This window comes from Equus caballus, chromosome 20, assembly GCF_041296265.1.
Source record: "Equus caballus isolate H_3958 breed thoroughbred chromosome 20, TB-T2T, whole genome shotgun sequence".
In the NCBI taxonomy this organism is placed as follows: domain Eukaryota; kingdom Metazoa; phylum Chordata; class Mammalia; order Perissodactyla; family Equidae; genus Equus; species Equus caballus.
The window spans coordinates 38,115,479-38,138,795 of NC_091703.1; the positions used below are offsets into that span (position 1 = coordinate 38,115,479).

The following is a 23,317-nucleotide window of genomic DNA, read 5'->3' on the forward strand; positions in this document are numbered from 1 at the left end:
CATTTCTGGATGAAGCTTATGGGGGCGGGGGGCTGGGCGGGGTGGCGGTGGAGAGGGGGCGTCACTCCGGAGCACGCTCACACTCACACCTAACAGACCACCGCACAGGAGCCCGCAAGGACCCGAAGAAGCAGGATTAGGAGAGGCCAGAAAGCGATCGACAGACAGGCAAGGCCGGAGGATGTCCCAGAAGGTGGGGAAAGGGCAGAGAGGGGAGGGGAGCGACACCCGCGGGTCCACAGCGCGCCTGCGGGAGGGCTGGGGGGAGGGCGCCAGGGAGGGGACCCCCGCACCGGCCCGCCGCGGAGCCTCTCTGCCCGGCCGGGAGCACCCCCGGAGCAGGGCGCGCCCCCCGCCGGCGCTGCTCAGCCGGTCGCTGCCTCCTCTGCAGCCGCGGCGCTTCCACCTGCGCAGCCACCGCGCCGCCGGCTGCCATTGGCTCGCTAAAAATGCCTCTCTAATCTGCGCGCATCTGTGCACGCCTCCTCCCTCATCCTCTCCCCCTCCTCGGCTCTGACCTTCCTCCTTCCCGCAGCCCCGGCGAGATCCGGAGAGACGCGGTGGCTGCCGCGGCAGCACAGCCTCCTCTTCCCCCGGGAAGTCTTCTGGGCTTGAGGCCGGGCCCCAGACGCCTCGCTTTGCCCCGCGGCGCCGCCGATGGTGCCGGGCGCTCCTGCCCCCAGGTAGGGGATCTGGCCCTTGGATGGAAGGTGGGTGGAAGGGGTCCAGTTAGGCAGTGCGTGTTTGCGGCGGGCACGGAGACGGGCATCTTCCCTGCCGGAGCGCGGGGAGGATTGAGCAGTTACCTGGAGAGAGGTGAGCGCGCGGCCCGGGGTGCTTGGCAAGCGCCGGGGTTCTCGGGCATCAGCCAGGCAGTGCGAGGATGCCCCTGGGGAGAGGGAGCTGGCGGCAGGGGCCTTTACCCTGGGGAAAACGCAGGAAATAGCTTCCTTGGGAAGCTGGGACCCGGGACCTGGGGTCCGAGTCTCTAGCCTGGGGCGTTCTGGTACCAGCAGGGTGGGTGGGCTGGTGCCAGCTGGGTGCGCAAGCTATTTACGGATCAGAGTGGGCTGGGGAGAAACCCAGCAGCTAGTGCACCCTGTGCCCTGTCTGGTTTCCAATTTTCTTCTGTCTCTCTACCCCTTCCCCCACGGCTGGGATGGGAGGGGTAGAGGAGAAGGGGGCGACCCTGCATGGCCCTCAGATACAGCAGAAGCCATGGTCTGTCTGGCACTGCCGTCCTCCCCACCCCCTAGGCCCCTTGCTGCCTGTTGGAACTCTCTCTCCCCCGTATTTCTGTGAAAAGATTAAAAGGTCGTCAGAGTGTGAGTGACAAGGTGGCAAACCCCAGGGCTTGGCCAGACCCAGCTTCAAGCCCCCGCTCCTCCCACCCCCCACCCTGTTCTGCATCCCACGTGCAGTGACACATGTGGCCGCTTTTCTCTGGGCACAACCATAAATGACCCACATTGCCCTGGCTCTGGCACAGCGGGGTGCAGACAGAACTGTCTGTCAGTGGTTTTGGAGGTTCTAGCCCTCCCCTACCTCACATGTCCACATCACCACTCACAAGCCAGCCCCTCTGGGCAGCTTCCCTGACACCCCAGGTGAGGTCCTTGCCTTCTGCGCCCTAGTCTGCCTTGTGGTTCGGTTATTCATGTCTTGTCTGTCGCCCTCTAGACCAGAAGTGCCTTCAGGATAGGAATCTGTCTGATTCGTCTCTGTCATCAACCCTGCACCTAACCAGGGTCTCGCACCAAGTAAATGTTTGTCGAAGGAGTGAATGGACGAACTTGAACTCTGGGAAATAGCTGGCAACCTGAAGGAACAGGGGTGGGCCCCATCTTGGGCTTTTCTTCCATACCCCAGGACCAAAGAGCCTCCAGAAACAGTCCCATTGAGGCCCTTCCTGGATCTGGAACTTACGGGCAGCTGTGGCATTTGGAGATAAACGCCGCAGTCCGGAGGGTCTTTTTGGGCCCCTGGTCTGAGTGCCCTGGCCTGGTCCAGGCTTGGTGGAAGGCCCTGGGTGAAGGTCTGGCATTCCTCAGGCCCCTGGGTTGGCACTTTCTTCCTGGGGTGCTCAGCTTACACTAGGGGTCTCTGTCTCTGTCCCAGCCCTTGGGAAAGTCCCGTTGAGCATCAGGGAGTCTGGAAAAGCCCCAAGCCAGGCCATGCTCAGCCTCGGAGGTCCTCACAGCAAGTTCTGAGCAAAGCTCTTGACTCCGTCATGTGGAAGTGCAAACCCAGGCCAGAAGAGGCTGTCACCAAGGGTGCTGGCGTTTGTGGACCTTTGCAGAGCTCATGCTGAGAAGACATCTGCAAGAGGTTCTTGTCCTCATCTTACAGAGGGGGAGAGGCCCAGAGAGGGACAGCAGCAGAGCGAGGCAGCGCTCTCTTCCTGGCTCCAAGTCCAGCGCTCTCTCCACTGGGCTTGAGGGAGCTGCGGCCGAGCCCCAGACCCGGGTCAGAGCGTCTGGTTGTCCTAGAACCCAGAGGTCCCTCCTCTCTGGCTCTGTCATGGCCCCTAGTAGAGGACTGAGTCAGGGATAAGGGAGAGGTGCTTCGGGTGGAGGAGGGGGCGAGTGGGGGAGGCCTTAGTTAGTCCCTGCAAGTGGTCAGCCCTGGGCCTTGAGGGGAGGAGCAGTCCTAACAGTACAAAGTGACAGTCCGCAGCAGCTGTCACGTGCCAGGTCCTGTTCTGACAGTTTTTCCTGTATGAAGTCGTTCGATCCTCACAGTAGCCCAGAGGGGTAGGTACTATTATTACAAATGAGGAGACCGAGGCACAGAGAGGGCATCTGTCCAAGCCTGCACAGCTTGGAAGTGGAGGAGCTAGGATTTGAACCCAGCTCCAGAGTCCGCGCTCCTGCCCTGTATTCCCTACTGCAAGAGCAAGAGGGCTGTGGGCCTGGCTGCTGGGGGCTTGCTGTCTCCGTGGAGATAGAGGCTTCAGGAACTCCGTGCTCACGTCCGTGCATGGTAGTATGTGATTGGTTAAGTGTGAGTGTGACCGTTGTGGATGCTCAGAATAATAACACCCATATCAGGGGGGCTCCTTGCAGAGCAGAGTGATCTTTGTAAGATGCACATCTGAGTCCGTCCGTCTCCTGCTCTATGTCCATCACTGGCTCCCCATTGCCCTGAGGACAAAGTGCAGTTTTTCTAATGTGTCCTTGCTGCCTTCCCCAAGGCTGGGCTTCCTCCCCCTTCTCCCCCTCCCTCTGCCCTCCAGCTGCTCTGAACTGCTTTCAGTTCCTCAAATAAGTCATGCTTCTGTCACCTGCTGGCCTTTGCATAGGCTGTTCCCCCGCCTAGAACACTCTCTCCAATTCCCTACCCATTCCTGCTCACCCTCAGGGCTCGCTGAGACTTCCCTTCCTCCCAGAAGCTTCAGGCTTGGGCTGGGAGCCCCGACCATGCACTCTCCCTCCCCACACCCTGCCCACCTCCCCGCACACAGTATCTTTGGGGGCTTTTGATTGTTGCCCGCCCCCTACTAGGCCGTTAAGTCCGCAGGCGCAGGGTCTGTCCTGTTCCCAGTGTCCCCAGTGCCTGGCACTGAGGAGCCCTGGCTGGTCCTTGCAGAATAAGTGAATGCATATTGGTCCCATCATATACCTTTCTCTCCTCACCCGTCTGAGGACATATGTAGCGTTTTTCTTCTCCCGCAGGAGATGGGGAAGCCGTTCATAGATTTGCATATGGCCCCCCAGCCGGCACAAGCTGGTGGCAGAAAGTCTTCACTGGAGAAGTGAAACTGCCTGCAGGCGTGGCGGGATGGGGAGAGCGCCTCGGGCGGTTCGCTGATTTGGGGGAGTCCTCCCTGGGGCAGCAGGTGGGAGGGATGGGGGAGGAGTGGGTATGCCAGGTGGAGGAGGGCCGCTTGGTTTGATTTTACATTTTTCTTAAAGAAAACAAAGCTTTTATTATTTTTTCTTATTACCAAAGTAATATGTACTTGTTGTGGAAGATTTGGAGAGTACTGGAAAGCCGAATGAGGAAAACCCGTTAGCCGGCGCTAGACCCGCCTGCTGTGGGCACTTTGTGGCTGGTTTTCAGCCAGGGGCTGGTGGACTGGAGTGGGAAGGTGGGGACTGGGGACAGGTGGGGCAGGTCAGGGTCGCAGGAAGTGGACGTGGCGATTAGCAGGCGGACAGGGAGTGGTTCCCCAGCCTCGCTTGTGGACAGCAGGGGAGGGAAGCAGGACGGCTGGAGGGAGAAGGGGGGCTCTGATGCAGGCCCACCAGGCAACCTTGGGGATCCCCAGGGGGCTCTGGGGCTGGAGTGGCCCTTTAGAGCCAAGTTTGCTTGAAATGGTCAGGCCTTTAGACCACAGCGTCCATCTGGCACGGGGTGTGGCCTGGGGCTTGGCCTTGGGCAGGTGGCTCCGTGGCAGCAGTCCCTGAAGGGGCTGTCAGCTGAGGGTCACGTGCTGACAGCACCCCCAGCAGCTAGGGCAGTAGACCGTGTTCACCCCGTGAAAGGACGGGTGGGAAGCAACCTGGGAGACAGGCTGAAGGGAGAAGACCAGCAGGAACCTGGCCCTGCTGGCTCTGGGGGGACAGGAGCTCTAATGCCGGGGAAGTTGGTGGGGCTGCCTCTGGGTGGGGCTGCCTCTGGGTGGGGAGGATGCCTGTGGGTCAGGGCGATGCTTCTGGGGATGTGAGCTGGAGTGGGAGGGGCAGCAGGATGCCTGAAGACCGGGAGGGCAGAGGAGGCCTTGCTAACTCGATGTTAAAACGCTGGGTGGAGGCTGCGGTAGGCTTGCCAGATAAAATACAGGATACCCAGTTCAATTTGAGTTTCAGATAAACAACAGTTGGGGTTTTTTTTTTTAGTATAAGTATGTTTCAAATATTGCATGGGACATACTTGTACTAAAATTTTTACTTGTTGTCTATCTGAAAGTCAAGTTTAACTAGGTATCCTGTATTGTTATTTGCTAAATCTGGCCACTCTGGACTGGGATGAGGATGGGGTGAGGGAGGGAGGGAGAGAATGTGGAGGTCCTAATTTTCCCTTCTTTTGTATCAGGGGAGGGATCAATGAGTACTTGTTTGAAGTTGACAATATAAAAAAAATTAATGTGTCCATTTTTATAAATCAATGAGATGTTTCAGCTTTTGCGCCTGTAAGCTGTTTCTGTTCACTGTCTAGAGAGGAGCTCCCCGTTGGTGGATTTGGGTTTCCTCGTGCTGCTCAGAAATAATAAAATGTACATCCTCTCATTTATTCAGGAGGGACAAAAGGAGCTTTGATGATCAAGGGTGGAGTCACTAAATAAGGTTAATCCTTAAATAAAAGTCGCCGTCGTAATAAAGCTCCTACGTGGCAGAGACTCTGCCCTCAGCCCGGAGGATAGGCGGGCACCTACCTCTCTGGCAGTAGGGATCAAAGTTTTGACCCAGCACTTCCACATCCAGGGGCTTCTCCCACAGGTACCCTCTTAGCAGGGTGCACAGAGAGCTGGGTGGGGGCGGTCACTGTGGCAAAGCTAATGTCCATCAGAGAACCTGTGACATAATTAGGACGTTTCCAGACAATGTGGTTTTAGGCAGCCGTTCATTCTTTCATTTGGTTGGTGAGTCTCGACTGACTGTCTTGTGTGTGCCAGGCACTGTTTTAGGTGCTGGAGATGCTCGGAGGAAAGAACGGGGCGGAGCTTAACTGGGGGAAATATGGCTGGAACATATTGGCAAGTTAAAGTAAGTGACTTTGTAGAACAATGTGTTTAGTATGATCCCTTTATAAAGTATATACATGCATCTCTGTGTTCACGTTGCATGTAAACATTTAGAAGGCTACGTCCCCAATTCTTGTTAGAGCTCACCTCCCGGGCAGGCACTCGGGGGCTGGGGACCAGGCAAGATGGGGAATGTTTCTTCTTTAGTTCAGCATCCTGTGCTGTTTGCGTTTTATACAACAAACGTCATGACTCATAAAAACATAGTTAAAATTATACTTGAAAATACCTGGGATTTTTCTTAGAAATCTAAAAAAAAAAAATGAACTTTTAAATTGCATTCCCCTTAATTTGAATCCGATGCTGCCACTTGACTTTGAGGAGTTTGCTTTAAAGATTGGCATCTGTTGCCAATCGTTTTTTTTCTTCTTCTTCTTCTCCCCAAAGCCCCCCAGTACATAGTTCTGTATTTTTAGCTGTGGGTCCTTCTAGTTGTGGCATGTGGGATGCCTCAGCATGGCCTGATGAGCAGTGCCATGTCCGCACCCAGGATCTGAACCAGTGAAACCCTGGGCCACCGAAGCAGAGCGTGTGAACTTAACCACTCAGCCATGGGGCGGGCCCTGAAGAGTTTTTCTTTGTGGCTGGTTTCTAACTGGTCCCCTCATGGGCTTGTTTCTCCTATTCTTCCTCCTCCCAGTCCAGGGACGGGTGAGACCCGCTGGGATGGGAAAGGGGGTGAGTCTTGGTACCAGGAGGGCAGAAGGAGCATTGCAGAAGCCAAGGGAAGTGGTGGTTGAACATCCATGGTGTGCGTGGCACTGGGGTCTCCTGTAGGGGGCACAAAAGAGAGAGGCAGGCCCTGAACCACAGTGCCGGTGGCCCGAGGGGCCCTGAGAGCCACTCACATGTGCCAGGCACTGTTCTATTCATCACTATTGATGAACTCATTTCGTTTCTCAGTAACCTTATGAGGTTATCCCCTTTTACAGATGTGGAAACTGAGGTTGAATGACTTGCCTGAGGTCACACTGCAAGTAAGTGGCTGAGGCCGGATTTACGCCCGTGCAGTGGGGATCCGGAGGCTGTGCTCTTGGCCTCTGTGCCACAGCACCTCTCGTTAGGGGGTGGTGGCGATCGCTTCTCTCGGAGAGTGGAGGCGGGGTGCCCCAAAGACAGGGGTGTTGATGATGGAGTCTTCTGCAGGAGATAGACCTGGAAGGAAAGGATGGGAGAGTCAGAGGTGGAAGGTGCCTTCCAGGCAAAATGACAGCAGGGAGAAAGGTGCAGAGGCTGGAATGTGTGAGGTGGGTGTAGGGACTGGGGAGAAAATCAGAGCAGGAACAGATATATCAATATATATCTCTAAAGGATAAGGACTTTTCCTAATATAATCACAATGCCATTATTACACCTAAGAAGAAACCATTCCTTTATATCGTCAAATGCCCACTCAGTATTCACTATTTCTGGCTGTCATAGACATGCCTTTTTAAAATTTTTTTACAGTTAGTCTGACTCAAGATGTGAATGTGTCCACACATTGTGATTGGCTGATAGGTCTTCGTCTCTTTCCATCCGTAGTTTCCCCTTCGTCTTTTTCTCTGTCCTTGGCCGTTCGTCCGTTGAAGAAACCAGGGTATTTGTCCCGTAGAATTTCCCACAGTCTGGATTGTGTTGATTGCATCCCCATGGTGCGGTTTACCATGTGCCTCTGTCCCCTCTGTCAGTTGGTGGTTGGATTCCTCTGTCTTCCAACCCCTCCTCAAGCATCAATAAACCCTCCCGGCTCTAGCTTCAAGATGCCCAGATCTGACCCTTTCTCACCTCCTCCACTGCTGCCCTCCTTTCTAAGCTGCCACTGTCACTCTCCTGGATTATTGCAGCAGACTCTGCCTGGTCTCACTGTCCCCCGCCCCCCACTTGCCCCAGCAGCTGAAGAGATCCTTTTAAAGCCTAAATCAGATCACCTCCCTCCTCTGCTCAAAACTTCAGTGACCCCCTCTTACTCAGAATAAAACCCAAAGTGCTTTACAAAGTCCTGTAACAGCCTACAAGACCCTGGCTGCCCAATACCGCTGACCTCATCTCCTGCCACTCCATCCTCACTGGGTTCCTGGCCATTTCTTGGACCTAGCAAGTATCCTCCTGCCTCAGGACCTTTGCACTGCTGTTCCCTGTGCCTGGCCATAGAAGTCTGCATGGCTCATGATGTTTACATCTCTGCCCACATCACCTCCTCAGAGAGGCCTTCCCGGAGCACCTCATCTGAAATAGGCCCTGCGGTTCTCCACCCCCTGACCCTGCTTTATTTTCGCTCATAGCACTTACGTGTCCCTGATGTTACGGTCTTGTTGGCTTGTTGGCTTGTGCATGGTGCTTCATAGCTTACAAAATACTTCCTGTCTTAGGTCAGGTTCCCTGGAAGCTGAACCCAGGACAGGGAATCCCGGGCAGGTGATGTATCCCAGGGCTGCTCACAGAAGGGAGTGAGGGCGCCTGGTAGGGCCGAAAGGAGCTGGGGAAGACTCGCTTTCAGCTGAAGTCTGGCTCTAGGCTGAGCCCACAGGCAGCAGGAGCAGGGGCAGCAAGGTCCGCAGGGTTGTCCTTCCTTGGGGCAAGGGCCTGGGCCTTTGCAGCCCTGTCAGGCCATTGTTGGCTGCCTCCCGGGGGAGGGCATACCCTCCCGGGCGTCTCCAGGTGAGGCAGCCCACCTAGAAGCCACGAAAACTCTCAGGAGAAGGGGGTAACTGTGAGCTGTTCGCAGCCAGCACCCACAGCGCCTGGGGGACGGGTGCCCCATCTGATAAAGGGGTACCAACGGTACCTCCAGTTTTACATCCATTTTGAGCCCTGCCATAGGCCTATGAGGAAGGTATTTATTAATTACCATTATTCCTGTTTGATAGATGAGGAAGCTGAGGTTCTGGGGAAGTGACTCGCCTGGGGTTGCACAGCCACGAAGCGGGCAGACGTGGGATTTGAGCTCAGATGTTTACTTGGCCTCCTCTGACTGGTTGATACATTGTCTTAGTGGCTGCTGGTTCGTAGTTTTACTCTCATGCATTCATGCAGCAAGCACGTATTGAGTGTGTGTGCCCGTATGAAGTGGTGAAAGCCGCTTTTTCTGTGGATCCGTGTGGCATTCAGCTGTTCCCCCACCGCTCAACCCTGCCGAGCCCTCAGCAGCCCCCGAGTCCATCGTGACAGCCTGTGATGCCTGTTGAGACCTACTATGTGTGCTGGGCACTGTGCTAGGCTCCTTGTGTTGCTGGCTCCCTTCACCTTCAGGGCACCTCATTTTCCCATGGGTGAGCTGAGGCTGCAGGGAGGGGCTTCAGGCTCCTGGCCAAGGACCCCTGGTGAATGTGTGATAGAGCCGGGCTTCAAACTCCATCTGAACACGGCTCTCTCCACGCCTGCCTCCCCTCCCCTGGTCCCACCCACAGCAGCCTATCTGGTGTCACCTCTATCAGCAGCTCCATCCGACACCAGGCTGCCACCACCACCTGCTCCCTGAGTGTTGGATGACCAGCTGCCATCTCACCTGCCCTACTTGGCCCTGCCCCAGGTGGGGCACCTCCCCACCCTATGGGGCCCAGGATCCCTGCCTCTGCCCCTCTTCCAAGCCCCTTTGTCCCTGGCCCTGACTGGCTGGGTGGGCCCTTCTGCCAGCCCTGGCCGGCCTGGGCATTGGTGGCCCCTCCCGCCTCGCACCAGCTGGCCTGTAAGCTGCAAAGCTGGCTTGGCCTGGGTGCCCCTGGACGAGGCCGGGGGCGGGGTGGCAAATCACAGCCGGCTTCCTTCCCGCTTCATCACCCCCCACACAGGGCCAAGACAAGCCCGACAGGGAGACACCAAGTCTCAGCAGTGCCGCCTGAGGAATGTAAGCGTGGGGAGGGCCCCCCAGACTGACTTGGTGATGGGGGTCTGTGAGGCAGTAGAATGAGGGCGGGTGTCCCAGCCTGCGACAGCTCCAGATCCCTGAGACCCCTGGTCCCCTAGGACCCCCTCACCACCTCACCCCGAGGCTGCCCTGAACCACTGCTCAGCTGAGCTGGGCAGCGGAGGCCGGGGCTCTGTCCCAAACCTGGGGCCTGGAGACTTCCTCCAGGGGCTGCACTGAGGAGGGGCCTGTGCCCTCCCTTGGCAAAACCCCGGGAATATTTGCAAATTTTGGACACAAAAGAGCATGCAAAGCACATGCAAATCAGCCATCTCCCTGTTGGCGAGGCCAGTGGAGCGGTTACTCTGCTCCTGGCCTGGCCGGGTGGCTGGAGTCCCTGTGTCTGCGGGGAAATCAGGCGTGGCCCACAGGGGCCCGGAGAGATGGGGAACCACGAGAGCTGTGACTGTCCCGTCTTTACTGCAAGTTAACGTCCAATTTCCATCACATTTTTCTCCTCACCAGATGGTGATTTTTCTAATTTGATCATTTTGTTTGTGTTAGACTTCTATAAAGAACTTCCCCTCTCCGCCTGCTTTGTTGTTCGGGAATATGATTCCTACAGTAGTATAAAGGCTCGATTCTTTCCCTTTATCAATTTTTAGAGAAGTGAGTTGGTGCTCTAGCAACTCCGAAGGCGACCAGTGTAGATTTCCCCCCATTTTTAAAATATAAAAGCCTATAAAATAGGTGACACATCTTAACAAATTAATATGAAGTCAACACGCAAGTCGCCACCATCTAGGTCAGAAACAGGGAATTGCCACAGCTCCAAAGGCCCCCTCAGACCTTTCTCCACCCTGCTTTTGCTTTTGGTTTTACCACGTTAAGTATGTGTGCAAAACCAAAAGTTCTCTTTTTTGAATTTTATGTAGTCTTTTATGTCTGTTTTTTTTCCAACTAACATTTTCTTTTTACCATACATCTAGATTGTTCTTTGAAGCATAGTCCTTTCATTTTTCTTCATTGCATAGCGTTCCAGTTTGTGACTATACCACGATTTACATGTCCGGTCTACTGTTTACAGACAGCGGAGTCGCTTCTGATTTCTGGCTGTGGTGGAAAATGCTGCTCTGAACGTTCTTACTCATGTCTCTGGGTAAACATCCGTGTGCAGGTCTGCAGGGTGTGTCCTCGGAGTGGAACCGCTGGCTCCTGGGGGACGTGTGTCTTCAGACTCACTAGAGAATGCTAACCTGTTTTCCAAAGCCGTGGGACCGGTTCTCACATTGACAAGCAGTGTGTGGGCTTCCCAGGGCTCTCCATGCTTGCAGATGTTTAGTTATTAGCAGACTTTTTGGTGTTTTTAGATTTTGATTATCATTATAGATTTTTATAAATTGGATGAGTTTCTGTCCTTACCCTCATTGTTCTCAGTGATGCTCAAATTCTCCCACCTTTGGCCGTGGAAGCCTCTTCAAGTTGGCTCTGGCGTCCTTTTCATACAAACACACTGGCCTTTGAAAGTGCCCCGGCTTTCTGAAATGAAGATGTTCTAGGCTCCTCAGAGCTGCAGTCAGTCTTTTCTCCAAGGAGCTGTGGATCCTTTTGTAGATATACATTAAAAAATAGAGATATAATTCATATACCGTAATTTCAACCTTTTAACATGTACAATTCAGCGGCTTTTAGCACATTCACAAAGTTGTGCAACCATCACCATTGTCTAATTCCAGAACATTTCCATTTCCAAAAAGAAACCCCATGCCGGTTAGCAGTTACCCCTCCATACCCTCTCCCTCAAGCTCCTGGCACCCATCAGTCCACCTTCTGTCACTATAAAGATGCCTATTCTGGATGTTTCATATAAGTGGAATCATACAACATATGGTCTTCTTTAACTTAGCATCATGTTTTCAAGGTTCATCCATGTTGTAATATGTATCAGTACTTTCTTCTTCTTTTTTTTTTTAAAGATTTTATTTTTCCTTTTTCTCCCCAAAGCCCCGTGGTACGTAGTTGTATATTCTTCGTTGTGGGTCCTTCCAGTTGTGGTATGTGGGACGCTGCCTCAGCGTGGTTTGATGAGCAGTGCCATGTCCGCGCCCAGGATTTGAACCAGCGAAACCCTGGGCCGCCGAAGTGGAGCCGGCAAACTCAACCGCTCGGCCACGGGGCTGGCCCCTATTCTTTTTTTATGACAATAATATTCCATTTTATGAATATACGCATTTTATTTATTTATCCATTGGCTGACATTTGAGTTGTTTCCACCTTTTGGTTGTTGTGAATAATGCTTCCATGAGCATTTATATACAAGTTTGTGCGTGCACACGTGTCTTCATTTCTCTTGGACGTATACCTAGGAGTGGCATTGTTGGGTCATACGATAACTACCCTGACCTTTGGAGGAACTGCCCGACTCTTTTCCGGCTGCACCAGTTTCCATCCCCACCAGCAATGGACGAAAGTTCCAATTTCGCCTCATCTTCACCAACACTTGTTATTGCATCTTTTTCTCATGACCATCCCAGTGGGTGTGAGGTGACATCTTATTGTGGGCGTGATGCAATGACTCTCTAATGACTGATGATGCTGAGCATCTTTTCATGCGCTCCTTGGCCATTCGTATCTTCTTTGGAGAGATGTCTTTTCATATCCTTGGCCCATTTTTTTAATTGGGTAATTTGTCTTTTTTAGTGTTGAGTTTTTAGAGTTCATTATATATTCTAGATACCAGACCCTTATCAGAAATAGGATTTGCAAATCTTGTTTCCTGTTTCTATGGGTTGTCTTTTCCCTGTGGCTCCATCTAATGGGAATGGTCTTTAGAGACTCAGTCTGGGTATTAGAGGCATTATTAGGCCTTTTGAATTCTAGAAACCAACCTAAGGACCCACGCATGGCCTCAGAGGTTCTGGGAAGTAGGGGCTCTGAGAGGCAGAGGAGGGAGGTGGTCTGCCCAAGGGCGCCCAGCTGCCATGTGGCTGTGGGGCACCAGAGTCAGAGCCCCAGTTTAGTTCTTGTTGCTCCTCTTGGGGTCCTCACCCAGCCTGACCCGCATCCTCCAAACCCCTAGACTCAACCATTCCCTTTACCTCGGTGCCCCCACCTCTGCTTTGTTGCTCTCAGCTCCTCTTCCTTCAAGGAGAAGCTCTATTGGCTCCCCCAGCCCAGAGAGCTTGTCCTCCCAGGATGAGCTCCTGGGGCCCCAGGAGGTGGGAGGTTGCACTTGGATACCTTGTCAATGGTCAAATTTGGGAAAAACTGGGTTCACTCAAGGTAAAGAGTTTTTTTACTGCAGGACTCATTAGTGCCTTTAACCTGCCATTGAGTATTGTGAATGTCAAGGAAATTAACAGCCAGAACTTAGAGACAACCAAGACGTCGTGCAATAGGTGAATGGATAAGCAAACTGTGGTACATCCGGAATATTACTCAGCGCTCCAAAGAAATGAGCTATTAAGCCGTGAAAGACATGGAGGAGCCTTAAAGACATATTAGAAAGTGAAAGAAGCCAGTCTGACAAGGTTACTTCCTGTGTGATTCCAACTATATGACATTCTGGAAAAGGCAAAACTATGGAGACAGTAAGATCATGTTGTCAGGGGTTTGGGGAGAGGGAGAGAGGGAGTAAGGAATGCAGAGGTGGAGCATGAGGGATTTTTAGGGCAAAGGAACTATTTTGTGTGATACTGAAGTGGTGGATACATGTAATTATACATTTGTCAAAATCCGTAGAATGTACAGCCCCAAGAGGAAACCCTAATCTGTGGCCTTCGGTTGATAATGATGCGTCAGTGTGGGTTTATCAGTTGTAACCACTGTGCCACTCTGATGGGGATGCTGATGGGAGGGGAAGCTGTGTGTGGGGGGATATGTGGGAATTCTCTGTATTTTCTGCTCAGTTTTGCTGTGAACCTAAAACTGCTCTAAAAGAAAATTTATTAATTAAAAAAAAATAACACCAGGGAGTGGAAGTGTTACAAAGGAAAAATAAAACAGGAGTGAGGGGCTAGAGAATGACGGGGTGGGCTGGCTGTTTTAGATAGGGTGGGGTTCCGGGACATTGATCAGATGCCTAAACGAGGCAGGAAGCGAGCCTGTGGACCTCAGGGCAGAGCTTCCCAAACAGGGAGCAGCGAACACAAAGGCCCTGGGGCAGGAAGGTGGTTGGAGGTGAGGATAAGCAGACAGACTGGGCTCCATGTCCGCCTGCAGGCCAGCAAGCCCAGGATCTGTCCTCAGTGAGATGCTGAGTCACCGAGGGTTTCGGCAGAGTGTGATGCGTCAAAACTCTATGTTTTAAAAAGATGACGGTCTGGCAGGCAGACAGTAGGGGGCAAGGGTGGAAGCAGGGAGACCTGTCAAGAGACTAGACAGTCCTCCAGGCGAGATGATGGCGGGGCTGCGGACCCACATGTCTCTGCAGAGGGCGTGGCGGGTAGCTGGGTTCCGGGTACAGGGAAGGGATTGTCACTGGGATGTGGGCTGAGGGATGGGGAGGAATCCAGGTATCTGGTTTGAGCTTTAGAAAAACAGTGGTGTCACTTTCTGAGATGCAGAAGACCAGGGTTGGAGCAGACTTGGGAGTAATCAGGAGTTCCCCTGGGATGTGTCAACCTGTCCAACATCCAGATGGGGCGTTGGGGGCGGGGGGTGACCGGAGTTACAGGCTGGAGCTCAGTGGCAGAGTTGGGACTGGAAGTATAAGCATGGGGTATCTAATGCCACGCGCCTGGCTGAGGTCACCTGGAGGGGAGGTGGAGATGGGGAGGAAAAGAGGCCCCACCTGAGCCCTGGAGACTGAGGAGTGACAGAGGTGGGGGGGTGTGTCAGAGAAGCTGAGGGGACACGTATGTCGGGGCCTATGGGGTGGCAGCCAAGTGGCCATGGGAGGAGGATTAGGGAGGGATCAGGGGCTTTGCACCGTGGGGGTCAGTGGTTGCCACTGAGGACCAGAGCCAGATTGCAGGGGCCTCCTGAGGGGGTGGAGACAGGGCATATGGCGGCCTTCCTGGGAGTGAGCCCAGGGCAGGAGCTGAGGGCAGAGTGCAGAATAGGGGGCCTTGTTTTTTTTAAATGAGAGAAATGGCACCATGTTTCTCTCTTGAAGGGAAAGATTCTGTGTGGAGGGAAAACCCCATCACGTGGGAGGGGGCAGAATTGTCGGAGTGATGCAGCTGGAGAGACGAGAGGGCCCCGGCTGGTGCCCCACGGGAGGGAGGCAGAGCCTGGTGGGGGCGGGGTGTGGGACATTCTCTTTAGACTACTCCCCTTTCTCGGAGCATGGGCTGCGCAGTCAGCGGAGCGAGGAAGGAGGAGGTGCTGTGAAACATGGGTCGTCTTCGCGGTTCTCACAGCCGCTGTGTGATGCAGGTGCCATCATTCCCGCCTTGCAGATGAGAAAGGAGCCCAAGGGTGACTTGCCAGGAAGGGACAGGAGTGGGGTTTGAACAGGGCCTGGCGGATTCCAAGGGCACTCCTGGGTGTTCCTGTGGGATCTCAGGATGAGTCCACACCCGGCTCGTCCAGCCCCCCTGCCTATGCAGCCCTTCACCTGCAGGGCGACTCAGGGCTCAGAGAGGGGAGGTGACTGCCCCAGGGTCACACAGAGTGACACAGGGTGGACCCAGTGGACTCCCTGTGAGCCAAACCTGGGCCAGGAATCCATTCATCCTGACAGGGGACCAGGATGACTTTTTGGGTCCCTGGTAGCAATATCCATTTGGACCCCCCGTGTCTAACAGTCTAACTGGGTATTCCTCTTTCTCCAGTGACGGTTATCCAAGGAAATGGCTAAGTCTTTGTAGGAGGGACTGGGGGCATTATTACCACATCTTCTTGGTCCGGGGTCGCACGGCCGTTACTCCTGGGCGTCTGCTCCCTCCTTCGCTCACCCGGACCTGCAGCCTCGCTGTGGTCTGGAAACCGGGCAAGGGATCATGGCTGTTCATTGCGGGGCGGCCCTCAGCCCCTCATCATCAGGCCTCAGTTTCTTTTGATTTTATGGAGTGGGCAGTGTCCTTGTTGGTGCCTGTCTGGCTTGGCCCTGGGGACCCAGGTCCTCAGCTCTGTGGGTCAGGCCCTCCCAGCTGCCGCTCTGACCTTGCCCGTAGTCTTAATAATTGCACTCACCTTGCTTCTGACGAGTAAGCACTGCCAGCTGGCCTCTGATTTGGGCATCCTAGCATCTCCACTGCTGTTGGGGCGCCCAGTTCTGTAACAGCAGCTCCCACTCTCCCAGCTTCAGAGGACACTCACCCCCGAGCTTGTCAGGCTGCTGGCGCCCCTCACTCCAGCGCTTTCCCGTGGCCTTGGTACAGGGAGTGTCTGTGAGGCTGTCCCGCGGAAGATAGACAGCTGGTGGGTTTTCTGGCGCGGCATATCCACCAGAACATGCCCACTGCTCCGAACCTTCCGCTCCCTTCCTGCACCGTCTGACATGGCAGCCCCGGCATTTCTCCTTCTCATGCTGTGCCCATCACTTTCTCCCAGCAATGTGTTAACACCGTCTTTCTGGGTCCTTGCCAGGGTGTTAATTCTTGTATTGTGGGATTAACTCTCCTTTATCCAACTTTACATCCTGACTCCACCCCACGATCCAGCATCTCAGGTGCATCCCACCTGTTCTCCTGGCTTCCGCCAGTGTGATGGCTCCCACCTGCCCCCGGGCTGAGGTGTAACTTATCCTGGTTATCCTCTGGGGCCAGGAGAGCAGGGGGCAGACCTGAGGCAGGATCCTCAGCCTCGTCTTCAGGCAGTGGGGCGTGCTGGGCTCTGAGGGCTCGCTTCTGCGTCCCACTCTCTCCCAAGCGGGGCCTGACCTTGGTGCCACAGACTCATCCTGGGCTGAGAGTCAACCTTCTCCACGTTCCGCTCTGCTTATAATTAAGCCCTGCGCCAGCCCCTCAGCTTTTCTCTCCCCTCCAGCTGCAGGAGAGGAGGATTTCTGTGCAGCTAAGGAGGTCCTTGGCTTTCACACTTGGCCTTAAATTAGGGATGAAGCACTCTCAGCCTTTCATTGTCGTCTGCAGGGCGTCAGAGGTCCCAGCCCCAGCCATCTGGTTCATGGGCGTTATCATTGATTACTGCGCCCCCAGCCTCTGAGACCCTGAGATGCTGCCCCTGGGTGCACAGCCTTCCCCTCCCCCTGGGAAAGGGTCAGCGGCCTCCTCAGGCTGCCAGTCCTCCTGGCGCAGTCGTGGTCCTAACTGCCAGCCGCTCGTGGGTGACCCAGCTCCCGTCCCGAGTTCAGGGGCTGCTTCCTAGAAGCACTCACCCCTGACACCAGCTGGCTGGGTTGCTTCCTGGGGAAACAGACTCTGAAATGAAGATTTGTGCACAGGCCGCTCATTGGGAGGTGCTGTCGGGAACAAGCTTATAAGAGGGGTGGGTAGCAGGATGGGCAGAGAGAGGGAGGGTTGAACCCAGGCTCGATGACCCCACAGGGAGCGCCCAGGGTAGCGTGGCACTTCCAAGTTGTCCTGAATTAGGGCAAAGCGTCCAGGCCCATGTCAACAGTTGTTGGCTGTGAGCTGTTCTCTGGGAGGGGCTGTGAGGCGGAGGGCAGCTCTTGGCAAGGGACTCTGAGGGTTGTCAGTAAACACTGCCCCCAGCTGGGAGAAGGTGCCTTTGTCCTGAAGCAGGGCTTCCAGATGGCACAGCACACAGCACTGCGCACAACTGATTCAGCCTTTCAACTGTTGATGGACATTTTGGGTTGTTTTGGGGCTAATATGAATGCCATGGCTGGGAGCATTCGTGTATAGGTCTTTGGGTGGCCATGTGCTCATTACTGTGGAGCGTATACTCAAGTGTGGGTCTAAGGTACACACGTGCTGAACTTTAGTAGATATTGCTAAATAGTATTCCGAAGCGGCTGTACCATTTTATACCTCCACCAGCAGTGCTTGAGAGTTCTGGTTGCTCTGCATCCTTGCCAACACTTGATACTGTCTGTCCTTTTATTTTAGCCATTCTGGTCCAGACGTCAGTGATTTTTATATGCAGTCAGGGTGGGGAACCACTCCTCCCCAGTAGGTGGGTGGATGTGAGATTTGGGGAGCCCTGGGACCACCTCCATCTGATTATACCTGGTCTCCATTTCCAGCAGTCTTCTTCAAAACCAAATCCTGGCAGATGCAATAAATGTCATCAGGTGGTAACAGCCTCGTGTGACTTGGTTTGTCCAACTCCTTTCAGGCTGAGATTCCAGCTCTGAAGGGTCGTGGGAAGGAAACAGGTGAATTTTGCTGCCTGGGAGGCCACACTTCTGTGGGGTCTCCTGAGGACACTGGGGAGCAGCCACGGTGACTCACCCTCTCCAGTGTCTCGCGGTTTCCAAACTGCTTTCTCATCTCAGCTCCTTCGGGCCTCACGCAGCCCTAAGAGACAGCAAGAGAACATGGTATCAGCCCCATTTGACAGAAGCGGAAACGGAGGCCAATCACTCGTGCGAAGTCACACAGCAAGTTAGTGGCAAAGTGAGCCGTGGACCCAGCGGTGGATTCCAAGTCCGGGGCCCCAAATTTACTTCTTGGTTTAATTGTCTTACGCCCTCCTCCCTTCCTCTGGAAAGCAGCTCAGGGCAAGCTCCTTCGTGGGTTTAACCCCCTCTACCCCGTTCCCCAGTACTCCCCCCCTTGTTTCATTGTGTGCCCCGGCCTGTTGCCCATCGATGCCCTCTTAGAAGCAGGTCATTCCCAGGGCTCTCTGGGGCTCACTGCTAGTTAGACCAGAGCCGCTCCATCCTTGGTGCTCAGGAGGCTCCTGGGGACCTTGCTGAGAGACTCTGAGTCAGGAGGTCTGGTGGGCCTGACATTGTGCATTTCTCATGACCTCCCAGGCGATGCCAGTGCTGCTGGTCCGTGGACCACACTTTGAGTAGTGAGGAGTTAGACCACTCCCCGTCTGCGGGCTGTATAGGCGGGTCTTTATGCTGTGCTTGGCATCCCCCACGGAGCTCAGGTCAGCGCTGGTTAGTGACTGTCTGGACTGTGTCATGAGTGTTAGTTACTACAAGTTCAAGCGTCTCCAGTTTTCCCATCATGGGACCTACCATTCAAGTCATTTGGCTCAGTACAAAGCCCCTTATTCTTAACACCTCCCTCAGGAGCGCCTCTATTCCATCTCTCTTCCTACTCTCTTCTCTTTCCTCTTCTGTCAACACTCCTAATTCCCACCCTCCTCCCCCGCAAACAGGCAGGATCTCAGCTAAGCATTAGGCAGAAAGCTGGCTGAACAAACTTATTTATACTAAAGTGTGAATGACTCACATCTCCTCCCTTAACCCTTCCAGTGGTTATTTAGATGCAAAAAAGGAGCTTTCAGTGGTTGGAAAAGTTAACAGTGAGTGAAAGAACAGGAAATACTCAGGAATTCTTTCCTGTACCCCTAATATTTCCCAAACCTGGATTGATGGTTGACATCCTATAAGGGAACTTTTGAAAAATAAAACAAAACAAAACAGGGACACTTGGATTTTACCCTGGACCAGCAGAATCAGAATCTCCAGGGGGGAGACCGTACTGTGCATTTGTTTAGAGGAGATTTTGTCGCACCTCCCGGATGAGAAACCTCTTTCCTAAATCATACCATGGCTGCAAGTTGTGGGTCCATTTCCGTCTGTTTCTAAAGGTGAGAGAATTACTCAGAGCATCCCTGTCTCACCTGGGAAACCGTAGACTGGGAAGAAACGGGGCCCAGATGAGGTGTTCAGGGCTGGCTCCTGCTGGAGCTCAGTGGCTTCCAGGCCAATGGTCCTCAGGGAGGGTGACCCTCTGCTTCCTCATCTCTGCAGCGGGGATGGAGCATCTCCCCGTGGCCCACCCTGCGGCTGGAGCGGGAAAGTGGAGAGGCAGCAGGCTGTGGATGCGGGGGATTATGCCTCGGGACAGAGGGCGGCCTGTGAGGGGACGCTGGGGGATGATGTGTGGCGGGGGGCCTGGCACCTGTGCTGAAGCCTTGGTCACAATGGCTCACTGGGAGTGATTGTGGTAATTATGAAGATTGCACAGGCAAACAGATTGCATTTACATTCTGCTCCCCTGCAAAGGTCATCTATAATTGCGTGACTTCCTCCCCGTGGCGGGTAGGAGGCTGCGGTGGGGGCCTGTCAGGGGGTCTCTGGGCTGCAGGCTCGAGCTGAGGGGGCTGGGGGGCTGTGGTGGTCTCTGCCAGCCATGGGGGAGAGGCGGGCGGGTGAGCTCTCGGCGCAGAGGCTGCTCCCCCTGCCCCTCCATGGTGATGCCCGGCTCCCAGGCACAGTTGCAGCTGAGCTGGCTGGACTTGGGGCACGCGGTGCTCCCTGACCCATGGTGCGGCGACCCCTGGCCGAGGCAGTGATCTGTCCTGCCTGTTGGTTTACCTGGAGGCCTCAGCTCCAGCCCCACTCAGCCTGATGTGGTGCGGGGCCTCACGCAGTCACCTCCCTTTGCTGGTTGTCTTTCTCTACAAAACAAAGGAGTTGGGCCAGACCCGGTGGCCTTGGGAGGCCCTTTCCAGGTCTGGATTCCAGGGATCCAGACTTTGGTGCCCAAGTTTTGTGGGAGATTTGTGCGTGGGCTTTGGAGTCCGACAGAATAGAGTTTGAATCCTGGCTCAGTCCTGCTGTGTGTACTGAGCCACTGACTTCACCTCTCTGATCCCCAGTTTCCTCTTTAAAAATAGAGATAATGGTGTACATCTCTTAGGTTTGTTGTTGGGATTAAAGGAGATAATAACGATGGAATAGATAGCTGGCGTAATTGAGTGATTCCTCTGTGTCAGGCATGGTTCCAGAGGCTTTTCTTGTTCTAAGTCTCGTAGTCCTCTCAGATGTCCTGTGAGGTAAGAGCTGCTGTTGTCCCCAGTTTAAAGATGAGGAAGCACAATGGTGGGAAGTGTGGACAGACAGGCTTCCACCAGATGTCAGCTGCCGTTACGATCACCCCTTCTGTCCTCCTTGGGGAGCTTCTCCAGTGAGGCCCCCCATTTGCTATGTGGGTGCTTACCTCTGCACCTCTGCTCGAGCCCTTCCCCCTCTGAGCTCCCCTTCCTCTCGGGCGCTCCAAGGCTGCACCCCAGCCCTGCCTCCAAGCACACCTCCCCGGCAGCCAGACCTCTCTGGTTCTGTGGCACGGACAGCCTGCCCCACCCCGTCCAGCACCTTTTTACCACCTGACTCTGTGGCCTCTCCCAAGGCCACCCTCGATCGCCTGGGACTGAACCCACAGCCAGTTCCTTTTCTTCTCCTCGGATGCACCTGGCACAGCACTGGGCGTGGAAGGTACTGGGGCACTGTGTGTGTGAAAAGTTCCAGGGCTGGGGGGCTGGCCCCGTGGCCGAGTGGTTAAGTTCGCGCGCTCCGCTGCAGGCGACCCAGTGTTTCGTCAGTTCGAATCCTGGGCGCGGACATGGCACTGCTCGTCAGACCACGCTGAGGCAGCGTCCCACATGCCACAACTAGAAGAACCCACAACGAAGAATACACAACTATGTACCAGGGGGCTTTGGGGAGAAAAAGGAAAAAAAAAAAAAAAAAAAAAAGTTCCAGGGCTGGAATCTCCCATAGTCACCCCAGGCCCAGCGTAAACCCCACTGAATCCCTCCACGGGCCATGCCCCATGCTAGAAACTGGGAATTCGAGACCAGTACGAGATGGCCCAGGACCAAGAAGACTTCGGTGCCGCAGGACAACCGTTCTCAGCCCAGGATGCCCTTGAGAACCACCTGAGGAGCTCCGGGTTCCTGATGCCTGGGCCCCACCACAGAGATTCTGGGCTGCAGCCTGGACTTAGGGAGTTTTAAAAGCATCCTAGGTAAGAAAACTGGGTATCCACGTGCAGAAGAATGAAGTTGGACCTTACCTTACTCCGTATACAAAAGTGAACACAGAATGGATCAAAGACTTAAATGTAAGAACCAAAACTATAAAACTCTTGGAAGAAAACACAGGGGAGACTCTTCATCATGTTCGATTTGGCAGTGATTTCTTGGACATGACACCAAAAGCACAGGCAACAAAAGAAAGAAAAAATAAATAAATTGAACTTCATCAAAATATAAAAATTTTGTGCATCAAAGGACACTATCAAGAGAGTAAAAAAGACAGTATACAGAATGGGAGAAAATATTTGCAAATCGTATATCCAATAGGCAATTGATATTCAGAATATATAAAGAACTCTTACAATTCAACAACAAAGAACCAAATAACCCAGTTAAAAAATAAGCAAAGGACTTGAATAGACATTTCTCCAAAGAAGATATGCAGATGGCTAATAAGCACATGAAAAGATGTTCAACATCACTAATCATCAGGGAAATGCAAATCAAAGCTACAATGAGCTGCCACTTCACACCCATTAGAATGGTCATTATCAAAAACCCCCAGAAAATAACAAGTGTTGGTGAGAATGCGAGGAAGTTGGAACTCTTCTGCATTGCTGATGGGAATGTAAAATGGTCCAGCCACTGTGGAAAACAGTTCAGTGGTTCATGAAAAAGTTAAACATAGAATATGATCCAACATCCCGCTTCTAGGTATCTACCCAAAAGAATGGAAAGCGAGGACTGAAACTGGTGCTGGTACACCGGTGTTCATCGCAGCGCTGTTCACAGTGGCCGAAGGGTGAAAACAACCCAAATATCCCAAATGGGATGGATAAACAAAATGTGGCATATGCATACAGTGACATATTATTCAGCTTTAAAAAGAATGAAATTCTGACACATGCCACAACATGGATGAACCTTAGAAACATTATGCTAAGTGAAAGAAGCCCGTCACAGAAGGACAAGTATTGTGATTCCCTTTACTGTGAGGTGCCTCGACCAGGCAGATTCATGGACAGGAGGTAGAATGCTGGTTGCCAGGGGCTGGAGGGAGGGGGCGTTATCAGTGGGCACAGTTTCAGTCTGGGGTGATAAAAGCGTTCTAGAGATGGATCGTGATGCTGGTTGCATAACAATGTGAATATACTTCCTTGTACACTTAAAAATGGTTAAAGTGGTAAATTTTACATTATGTCTGTTTTACCACAATTAAAAAAAAGTGTTCCAAGTGAGTCTCATGTGCATCTGGGCTGAGAAGCTCTCTGAGAGGGGTCGGCAGGTCGGCACGAAGATAATAGTTGTGGTTAAGGAGTCCAGCACGGTGATAGAGGTGGGTGTGTCTGGGAGGAGAACGGGTGCATCCACGGAGAAAGGGCTGGGGGTCAGGGAAGGTGTCTTCCCACGAGGCAGCCTACCTGATGATTAGGACGTCAGTTCTAGAGCCAGACTGCTGGGTTATCCCACCTCGCTCAGTGAGTTTGGGGAGTGACTTGGGCAGATTACCGCTCTGTGCCTCAGTTTCCTCATCTATAAAATGGGGATCATAATCATGCCTGCCCTATCGGGAAGCTATGAGGTTAAACACGGTAATCCAGGAAAGCATTTAGGACAGTATCTGCTCCATAATTGTTGGCTAATGTTATGGTAATCTGAATATACCATAATTTATTAATCAATTTCCCCAACTATGGACATTTAGGTTTTCTCCCTTTAGTGATGTAACAAAAGTGCAAAGAGGGGGCCGGCCCGGTGGGGTGGTGGTTAAGTTTGCACACTTCACTTTGGCAGCCTGGGGTTCACAGGTTTGGATCCCGGGCGTGGACCTAGCACCGCTCATCAAAGCCACACTGTGGCAGCATCCCACGTACAAAATAGAGGACGACTGGCAACAGATGTTAGCTCAGGGCTAATCTTCCTCACACACACAC

General features: G+C 53.5%; 1 protein-coding gene across 2 annotated transcripts in view; it reads left to right on the plus strand.

The window, feature by feature from the left end:
• The first annotated feature begins 302 nt into the window (after positions 1-302).
• Positions 303-23,317, plus strand: part of PACSIN1 (protein kinase C and casein kinase substrate in neurons 1) — a 53,927-nt gene continuing 30,912 nt past the window's right edge. Inside the window, exon 1 of one of the 2 annotated variants that reach the window (XM_023624759.2) lies at positions 303-683. The gene's annotated coding sequence lies outside the window, so the exon portion shown is untranslated. Of the gene's footprint in view, positions 684-740; positions 817-23,317 lie in introns of those variants that run through there. The other variant, XM_070245423.1, reaches the window with a different exon arrangement.